Genomic DNA, 11,708 nt, shown 5'->3' on the forward strand with positions numbered 1-11,708 from the left:
AGGAAGCCTGGCCATATTTCAACAACAATATTTGCGAGTTATTGCAACTAGCCAGACAAGGAAGCGTTCAAAATCAGTTGAAATATATAACCACAATTATAACTAATATTGCATCCGAAAGTGTTGGTCATGTATTTTAACTTTAGTAATTTAAAATTTACCCTGCAGGGGACTAAAAATTAGAGGACACCGGGGAGGAGTAATCTGCCCCTGCTCAAAGGCTGGTTGGTTTTTCCCTTTGGTCACGAGCAGACGTGTTGCCTTTTCCCTCTCAAGAAGAGGAGAACCTTCGTTCCACCACGAGGTGAGCTCTGAGAACTTTTTCCACCAGTCGGTGAGTCTTATCGAACTGTCGTTATTATATCGTGTTTTATTGTTGTTTAAATGTTTGTCAGTGTATAATAAATGTGTAAACGTAATTATGCAATTGAGTTTATTCATATATTTTTTGTTTAGTTAAAACTAACAACCCGTTACTTATGATAGTGTTATTATAGTTTAATATTAAGTTAAAATCATTCAGTCCAATACGGTAGTTTTAACGTTTTATTTATTATTTTCTTGCTGTTATTGTAATTAATTTGCTTAGATTAAATGATCCAATAAATTATTTAACTTGATATTAATATAGGCATATAATTTTATTTTAATTTTTTTAAAAAATAAGCTTCCTTTATATTAGGCACCACCAAAGGTTCCAAATGTGCTTAAAATAATCATCTGAAACTGAACAAAACATATTGTCTTGTTGTAAGGGACAGGATTATAGATTTAAAAAAAACTTGTTTGCATACCTTATTTTGACGTCTGAATATCAGAAATTCGATTGTGTTTTATTATCACGCTTTTGAGTTTTGAAGTGTGAAATTTAGTGAATATGTTAAGTAAAATAATTAACTTCAGTTAAGCAAAAAAAATACAAATTTTTTTTAATATTTATACGAAAAAAAGCCATTTTAAAATCTTTGATAAATAAATTAACAATTTTTTTGTGAGCCGAATAATGCATGACTAGGAAGTGTGTCAGAAATTTCGTGAAAATAGTGAATAATTCCACCCCGTCTTTCCAAGCGTATAACTCCTCGAAAAATGTAATTCAAGCCCTAATTATTTTGCAATTAAAGGAGCAAGGACCAAGGTTTTATAAAAAACAAAAAAAAACAAAAAACAAACAAACAACGTAGTTAAAAAAAAAAAAGGTTTTAAACTTCGAACTTCACAGGTAAATTTCTAAAAAAACACTACTTTTTTTGTTTTAAATTTGAATATATTATTTATTGACCTTTACTCTTCACTTTGTGATATATATAACTGAGTAAATAATTATTTACTTTTGAACTTTTTGGCTTTTTTTGGTGATGTCTTTCTGTGTAAATAGGATGAATGTAATACACATCACCCGTTCGTCGGGGTGTTTATTTCTGTTACTGGTATGTTTATTTTTCATTTTTGTTGCACGTGCTATGGTGGTAGTTTTGCTATATTGTCGTAGTTACAGTGACCAAGTATTTTATGTCATGTGTGGACATCGTAGCATTGATGGCTGCTGTCTTCGGTACTTTTATCCTCTGCAATCAATAAATATTACAGTCTTTTGTGTACATATATTTTTAACTTTGTACCCTTGTTATGTTTGAGTACATATTCATTTTTTAAAAAATAACCATTGCTCCGTTTCTGGTCGTGATTGTTCATAGAGATGTCCTGCTGGTAGTAATGTCATTTTTAGGGTAAATGTTTGTTTTACAAAATATCGAATCAATAGCTAAACCTTTTTCTGGAGCAATGTAACAGAGCACGTGTGAGAAAATCAGCAGCAGCTGTAGGATAGCTTGCTTGTGAAGATATTAGCAGCAACGGCCATTAAAGCATTATGCAAATTAGCAAATGTGCATGAGCGTGTGTCACAAGAAAAGGAGAGAAAAATACGCTTTGTTATCAAAGGGCAGAAGGTGAAGTGCAAGTTGGGAAAGATGGACGTGTGAAAAACGAAGGCAAGAATTTTTTTTTCTGAATGAGAATTTCCATTAATTTTAGCCACGAGTCACCACAGTTTGAGATTATTACCTTTAATCTTAATAGCGGGTATTGCATCTTTCTTTTGTAAAGTGAATGTCTCTGGATCTTATCGTCTTAGATGCTGTCAAATTTAAAGGAGTGTCGATATTTGTAACAAAAAATAACTAGGATTAAAGAGAGGAATTCATCTATAGCAGTTATATTTTAATGGAATTTGTCTTTTCATTTCGATTAGATGTTTTTTTTTATTTAAAATAACTACTATCCTTATAAAATTGTAGATATAAACATGTTTTTTCATAAAATTTTGTTTTCCTCAATTTTTCATTCAAAAAATTATGTTTATATTTTGAATTAGCACTTGGTAACTGATGAACGAAATATGAATTAATGTTTAATTTATTTCCTTTATAATAAATATGCACGTAACAATGTATTCTTCCTAAGAATGGCCATTAGAAAAAAAAATATATGCAACATTAGAAAAATGACATATATGCAACATTAGAAAAATGGCATATATGCAACATTAGAAATAATATTTTTAATGCTAAATTATGTGTACATGAAAAAAAAACATGCAGAATAAAACTATTTAATCCAAAGTTTAATTAATGAAAATGTCTAACAGTTTCTTAACTTTATTTCACGTTTTCGCTCCTCTAACAAAAGAAAGAGGTTCAGAAATGATTAAACATCAAATGTTATGTCATATCGCTGATGACTTGAATGGGTGCGTTTATACGATTTAGACACAAGAGAAGTGTGTAAGTAGCTCAGTAGAAGTTCATCCCACACAAAGTATTTTCATCCGATAATGATATATTATTCTAAGTAGAAAGACCCATTTACATAAATATAAAGCAATCCCACAAAATATAACTGCTATACAATTTACTATCTACGTCGAGGCTGTATATGGCTAATCAATTCATAATTGTTGAACTTTTACTTTTATAGATGCTGCAACAGCAAATAAACACTCTTGCTTTATCGTATAATTTGGAAGGAGAAAACGTTCGCTAAAAATGGAAAATTGTTATGACAGGCTGAACGCCACAATTCCACAAATCCACAATTCCCTGGTTTAATTTCTCATATAAGTAGAACAACAAACATTGGCACAGTTATTAGTTTTCGAGATAAAGAAGATCACGGAGTTACACATTTCTCGCATCTCTGGATATAGTTTTTTGGAAGTTGTGGAAATTCATAAATCAAACTGCATCATCTGGAAAACGCTTTCCTTTCAAAGACAACTTTCTGGCTTCACAGTTAAAAATCGGATGGTGCAAAGAGATGCAAAGTAACGGCATAGGAGAGGATTTCATAGACGTCTGCGCTTCTGATCTCAAACAATGTGTTGTAAATCAGTGTGATATCTTGCACGGGAGATATTTGCTGATCTGGCCTGCTGGATTTTTATAGCTTTAATTTTCTGAAAAGCGAAGCATAATAGGCTCCTTTCATTATGGTAAACTTTGCAAGGAAATTTCTCATCTCATTTCTGGCCAAGAAGAATGCCAGCATGACGTTTCCAACAGTATTTTTTGGATGTGGTCGATCCGCTACCAAGAATAACAGTTGCCTTATCAATGACAGATTGAGAGCAACCATATATAGGTGCTGCTGTTACAGATTTCCTGACATATTGGCATTCACAATGCCAACGTTTTACAAGAATAATATGATATGACATCGTTTCTTTTAATTTCATCAAAGGTTTCCTGTGTTGTGCGTGATTTCAAATAAAACAACTGATCACTGCATGACACTTGACAGTCTCCATTTCATAATTAACTAATTTCAAACACTTGTAAATCAGGGACGACAATTAGTTCAGAGTTGTAATTTGCCACATGACCCATAGAGATATAAATCATTGCACTTGCAACATTTCAACTAGATCAGACAGACGGAAGTGGGTCAGGGTCATTACTTATTGAACGTCTCTCGTATTTAAAAAAAACTTTCACAATAAACATTTTTATGAAAATAACGATAAAATGTTAAAACATTAAGTAGCTGTTTGGATATTAATACTCGATATAAAATAGACGTTTTATTGAGATGTATTAAATTTGGAAAATTAGAAAAATTTTAAACGTGACCTCAGCATAAAAGGCTGTATGTTCTTTCAGGTTGTTTACATGAGAACCAAAATTTTTCTTAGTAACGGTTCCAAATTAAAGGATTCATATATGATGTCCATGGTTTCCTCCTCTTCGACTGCTGTTGTATAATCACCATCTTGAATGTGGCGTTTTTTATTTGGTTCAGGTGCCTTTTATGTATATTTTGTGGACCTTTAATCATGTATGTACAATCACCAATGCGTTTATCCACTACTCCACATTCCCAGTAAGAAGTGTTATTCCTGTAGCACTTGAAATATACTCGATCTCTCGCAAGATACTTAATTTAGCTCATACAAAAGTCGCATTTATTTTCTTTTACTTTAAACCCGAATTCTTGTATTCGAGTGAATACTTATTTTAAATGCTCCTTATGTTCTTCTAGGGAGTTGCTCATGATAACAATGTCATCCAGGTATGCACATGCGCACGCAATACCACTCAGCACGGTGTCCATCGCGTGTTGAAAAATGACAGGCGCTACTTTGATTCCAAAGGGCAACCGGTTGTATTTGTACAATCCCTTATGCGTGTTGATGCATAGTATTTTTGAGCAATTCTCCTCAACCGGTATTTGTAAATACGCGTCGCTCAAGTCTGTCTTGGAGAAGATATTACCACCATTCAACTTTGTGAATATTTCTTCTGAGCTTGGTAGAGGGTAATGGTAATCTTGTAATATGGAGTTTAGATCTGTCGAAAAGTCTGCGCACACTCTGATTTCATCATTCTTTTTCTTTACATATGCGGTGGGGTGGGGGCTGCCCAGTCGCTATGTTCTATTTTTGATAGTATTCCTGTCTGTTCCAATCTGTCTAATTCTTTATTAATCTTTTCCAACCCAGCGAACGGAACGTTTCGCGTTTTTCTAAAAATTGGGCTGGTGTATTCTTTAAGTTCAAACGAGGCCTTAAATTTATTGCAACGACTTAATTTAGTCATAAATACATCAGGAAATTTTTTTAAGTCCTCTTTTATATTTTCTGTTGTTGGAGTAGTACACTCTATTTTTTTTACAGAATGTATTAATTGGCTTATCCCAGAGTCCAAATTTCTCAATTAAATCTATTCCAAACAGGTTTTCGCTATTTTTCAATACGAACATTTTTAATTTCTTCGTAATCCCTTTCAATTTTATCGGAAGGATAACTTCTCCTTCAAATTTAATCTCACCACCAGTTACCGTCCAAGCTGATTTACTTGTTTTCATCATGGTTGGTTTACCCAACTTTTTCCATGTATTCAAGTTTATTATAGAAATATCGGATCCTGAATCCAGTTGTAATTTTATTAGTGTTTTAAATATTTCCGCTTGTATGTATTTTCGCCGATTTTTGTCTAATTTTTATTTGATTTTGTTTGCTGTACTCTCTTTCTGGTGAAATCTTTATATCTGCAACAATCGCTTTTGTGTCCGACTTTCTTGCAAATGTAGCATTTTTTGTTCTTATAAGGGCAATCCGATTCCCAATGTCTTTCTGCGCATCTCTTACAGTTATATCTTGGAAGCGACTTGTTATATTCTTTACTATAATTATAATTATTATATTCGGAATATCTCGTTCCGTTTTGACTGCTTTTATTTGTATAGTTCTTGGTTGGTGTGTATGGTTTTCTAACCTTTCTTACATATCCCACTTCCATCTTTTTTAATCCATTTTTAGTGTAATGGCCCTTTCACAATCCTCTGCTAATTTCTGAAGTGTTAAATCTTGCTCAGATTCCAGCTTAGACAACACTCGTCTGCGTATTTCTGCATTTTTCGTGGAGACTTACCCTTGTGCGAAGATTAGGCATTTAAAATTTTCTACTGTTAGTTCCGCTAGCTTAAAATTATCACAGTTTTTATTGACAACTGATGCGTATGTCAAATAATCTTGGTTGTCCATCTTCCTTAGATTCATACACAACCATCTCTTATGAAAATATGTTACAGCTTCCATGAAATCTAATTCCGTAGTTTTTTGTAGGTAGTATATAATCTACGAACCTACTGTGTTCTCTTACACCCAACTTCCTGAGTAAAAGGCTCAGTTTCTGACTATTTGGCACAACTTTTGCAGTCCAGTTGAAAGACATCCTCGTATCTTGTATAGTATTCCTCAAAAGTCTTTTCTTCCTCCGGCACATAATTAAATGTGTCCATGCTGTTAAATATAGTTGTATGCGTTCATAGTTCCTGTTTTCAATAGTAATATCGCTGCTCGAATAATAATTAGTTAAATTAATATATTTGATAATTAGTCCAATTAATGTATATTAGAATTAGTTAAATTAATACATATAATTAGTTAAATTAATATATATGATAATGAGTTTAATTAATATATATTTTAATTTATTAAATACATATTTTTTATAATTATTAAAATCAATATATTTTATAAGTAGTTTAATGAATATATATCATAGTCTAATTGATATATGTTATTAATTAAATGAATATATATTATAATTAGTTAAATTAATATATATTATAATTTGTTAAATTAGTATTTTATAATTAGCCAAATATATATATAGTATAATTAGTATAATTAGTAAAATTAATCTATATTATGTTTAGTTTTTTAATATATATCATAAAATGTTGAATTAATATATATTATAATTTGTTAAATTAATATATATCATAATTAGTGGAATTAATATATACTAGCAGGGCCCGTGGAAATTCCACGGTAGTTAAAATCTTTTAAAACACATCAGTAAGAAATTCCTTATTGTTATATTAAAAAAATGAACGTATGGAAGCAAGTAGAACAAAGAACTTTAGTTTAAACTTTTATTGAAGGTCAATGCGATCGTAAGTGATGCTGTTGATATTGTCAGGAAGTGCTGGTGATGATTGAGGCGGTGACAGGGACGTCAATCAGCAGCTTGGGGTGAGAATAGTGGTCAGTCAACAGGTTCTTGGGAGTTAGACTGTGAATTTTAAAAAACTGTGACATTGTTGACATCGATTTTGTGAAAGTTCTGATGACCCCAAGTTGTTTAACATTTCAGGACATTTTGGATTACACGTGTGAGTAATGAATAGGTCACAGAAAACTGTCATTGCATCTTGATAAAGCTGTTGTAGATTCCTAGGACTTCCTGTAAATGTAGATGGTAGAATAACTGGTACAACAGAATAACCATCTTCATTCCTTGCTAAATGATCCATTAAGCCAGAATATTGAGCAGCTCTTGGTTGACTTTGATAGCTTTTGATGAAGTTAAATAAGCAACCGTCAACTTTTACATATGCGATAGACTTTTCTATTTATTTTTAATTTTATTCAATGAAGATTTGGAAATTCACAAATATTTTTTAAGTTGAATTATTGATATAGATTTCAATTAAATAAAATATACTGTAAATCTTTTAATAAGGAATAGATATTTATTTAAACCATAATTATTGAAGCAAAGTATTTTACTGCATAAAAAAACGGTTATGGAGAGAAGGGTTAACTATATTGAACCTTCACCTAAATAACGATTCAATGAAAAAGATGTTTAAAATGTTCTTGTATCTGTTTTATAATTTTTGTTAAATAAGAAAAATCAATAAACTTTGATAACACTATTGTAAGAACCATGCTGAAAGCCATTCTTAATATGGGGAGAGGGGGTTAACTATTCTGAAACTACACTTAACAATGTAAAAAATAAGGGAAAATATATGTATGAACAATAAATTTTTCTCCAGTTAAATAAAATATACTGTAAATCTTTTAATAAGGAATAAATATTTATTTAAACCATAATTATTGAAACAAAGTATTTTACTGCATAAAAACGGTTATGGAAAGAAGGGTTAACTATTTTGAACCTTCACCTAAATAGCGATTTAATGAAAAAAATGTAATGGTCTTGTATCTTTTTTAAATAATTTGTTTTAAAATAAGGGGGAAAATTCTTTGATACCGCTATTGTAAGAATCATGCTGAAAGCCATTCGTAATATGGGGAGGAGGGGGGGGGTTAACTATTCTGAAACTTCACCTGACAATGTAATAAAAATAATGGAAAAATTCTTTAGTTAAATAAAATATACTGAAAATCTTTAAATAGGAAATAAATATTTCTTTAAATAAATTAAATCGTAAGTAATGAAACAAAATGTTTTATTTCATATTAAAAAAAAATTGCTGTGTCCATTTTTTATAGTATTTAAATATGTATGCCCTGTCGGTGGGCATAAGAAGATGATGACTGCCTGTAAAAGAAGCAAAATAAAAGGAACTAAACATAAGTAATAACTATGTAAACAACGTGAAGCTGTATAAATGTTACAAAATTACTCGATTCGGCATTAAATAACACGAAAAAGGATTGATATGCCGTAAAACAAAAACAAAACAGAACAAGACGTAAAATATGCTTTGACTCTGTGTTACTCAGTGTCTTTGCGAATGGTGACTTTGGTGATTTATTTAATAAAGTCATTCTTGACTTTTGTAACATTTATTTCTAAACATATGTTTTGTTTAAGGCTCACTCAAAAGTAAATAAGAATTTAAAAAAAATAGATAAAGTGGCACAGTAAAAAAAAAACAACAAAAAACGAATTCGTAACGTTAAATGTAAAAAATATATTTATTACTGAATAAAATAGAATAAGCGTTCCGCCGTACTACAGAAGACATCGTTAAAAATGTAAGTAAAATACTATACTATTTAAACTGTGGAACGATACCTTCTATGCATAATTGTCTTAAAAATAATCCGGAACCATAAATAGACAGATCATATATATATATATATATATATATATATATATATATATATATATATATATATATATATAGGGAAAAAACGGTGTAATGATTTTTAACTAATAAAGATTGAACAATAAAGGGAGATAATTCACATTAATTAATGTTTGCGATAATGATCATATTAATATATAGATTATAATTAATTAGATTAATATATATTAAAATTAGTTAAATTGATATATATTATTTAGTTAAACTAAATATATATTATTTAGTTAAACTAATATGTATTATAATTAGTTGAATTATTTATATTATTTATATTATAATTATTTTAGCTTATATATATTATATATATATATATTTTTAATCACATTTTCATCCCAAACAAGGCACATTACTACTTTGTTGTAGGGGGCTACTATCAGGGACATAAGCAGCAGGAATAATGTGTGGGGAGTTCGGCTGCAAGAGGTCGGTTCACGTTACATTTGAACTTCTGCATGCCCGACGGGGAAGCAGAGACCTTAGCTATATCTAGAGCTACCGCTCTACCCTGCCCCGCTTTGTCCAGTGAATGGTATATACGTTCTTAGATTACAGTTAGGATGTCTGCTGTTGAACGGGCTTTCCTAAATTCATATTGTTGGTCAGTTAATTATCTGTAAGGTTAATCATGGTCTCAAATGGTTAGTTTATTATCTGTAAGGTTAATTATCGTCTCAAATATTTTGGCGAAGAATGGGAGGAGGCTAATGGGAGGATAATTTACTGGGTCAGTTCTTTCGCCAGAATTCTTGAACACTGATACTAAATAAGCATGTTCCAGCAGGCAGGAAAGCAAGATTCCTTAAGGCATTTGTTGTGAAGTTTGGAGAGTACTGGAGCTACTTCAGCGGAGCACTTTTTTAATAGCACAGCCGAGATGAGATCAAGTCCACATGCTTTTGCAGTGTCAAGATTTCTTATGATAGCATGCACCTGAGAAGGGGTGATTTTCAGATCGTCTAGTATGACGTCAGTCCGCAAAGGAAAGTCAGGAAAGGGGTGGTTAGCAGGGCCCAGTGTGGAGTTGGATGCAAACCGTCTGACAAGCTAGGTAGCCTTCTAAGTTGTAGAGTAAACAACTTCATGATATTTGGATAGTGGGGGAATTGTTGATTACCCATTATTTACTACACTGTTGTAGATTTTCCAGAAGTCACGGGTTTCTAATTTCTGTGCTTCGATGCGTTTTTGATGGTTTCAATTTTCCATTCAATTTTCAAAAATTATTTAAATTAATATATATTATAATCTATTCAATTATTATATAGCATAATTAATAAAAAATTAATATATATTATAATTAGTCAAATAAATATATATCATAATTATTAAATTAGTATATATCATAATTCTTTAAATTAATATATAATATAATTAGTTAAATTAGTATATATTATAATTAGTTAAACTCATATATAATAATTAGTTAAATTAGTATATATTATAATTAGTTAAATTAATATATTTTTAGTTAACTTAATATATATTATAATTAGTTAAACTAATATATTATAATTAGTATAATTAATATATTTTATAATTAGTTAAATTAATATACATTAACCTTAGTTAATTTATTATATATTACAATTAGTTAAATTAATATATACTATAATTAGTTTAATTAATACATATTATTAGTTAAATTAATATATATTATAATTAGTTAAATTAATATATATTTTAATAATTAAATAAATACATTTCATAATTATTTAAATTAATATATTTTATAATTAATTAAATAAATATATATAATAATTAGTTAAATTTATATATATATATATATATTATTAGTTAGATCAATATATATTATAATTAGTTAAATTAATATATATTATAATTAGTTAAATTAGTATATTTTATAATCAGTCAAATATTTATATTATCATCATCATCATCATCATCATCATCATCATCATGACAGGCTCCTTGCCCGGACCAATGTGACTCTTCCTCTCCAGAGTTTCCTGTCTTCCATCAGTTGCCTCAGATCTTTGGGTTCACAGTTGGCGTCGTGTGCTATTTGTTGGATGTACGTGGATCTAGGTCGTCCTCTGCTTGCGCAACTGTGTTATGGAATCCATAGCAATACATCACTCACCAATTCATGCTTGCTCCTCAGACAATGACCGGCAAATCGTAGGTGTCTTTCTCTGATGGTATTAGATATGGCAGGTAGATCGCAATAAAGTTGCTGCTTCGTGGGATGATTTTGCCAAGATATATTTAATATTTTTCTTAGCATACGGGTGTATGTGCCGTCTAGTTTTCTTTCCAATCTTTTGGTGAGTGTTCAGGTTGTAGCACCGTAAACAAGGACAGACTCTACCACTGCCCTGAAGAACTGCCTTTTCAGTTTGTCAGCCAGTCTCGAAGTCCATACTGAATGTAGCCCATCCAATGCGGTCCATGCTTTTGAGATGCGAATTTCGATATCTCTCACTGTGGAAACTATGTTGCTGACCAGATACGTAAACTCAGTGACTTCTTTCAGTGTTGATCCAACCAAAGCCCTGATCTCTCCCTTCACATTGGAAGTCATAAACTTTGTCTCATCCGCATTATGTTGTGACCAATGTCATTTGCAGACTTTTCTAACTTACATAACAGTATTTGCTCATCAGCAGTGTTGTTTGCGAACAAAGCAATATCGTCTGCCTAATCTGCATCAGTTATGTGTGCTGATTGATGACGCCTGTTTCTGGATTTATTTAGGGTGAAGCCTAGCATGTTGTGTATATCAACAGAGGTGCAAAGTACAAAGTCAAGACAGACAATGAAAAGAAAAAGGACAAGAG

This window comes from Euprymna scolopes, chromosome 19 (assembly GCF_053919585.1).
Source record: "Euprymna scolopes isolate OS-2025 chromosome 19, ASM5391958v1, whole genome shotgun sequence".
NCBI classification, from domain to species: Eukaryota; Metazoa; Mollusca; class Cephalopoda; order Sepiida; family Sepiolidae; genus Euprymna; species Euprymna scolopes.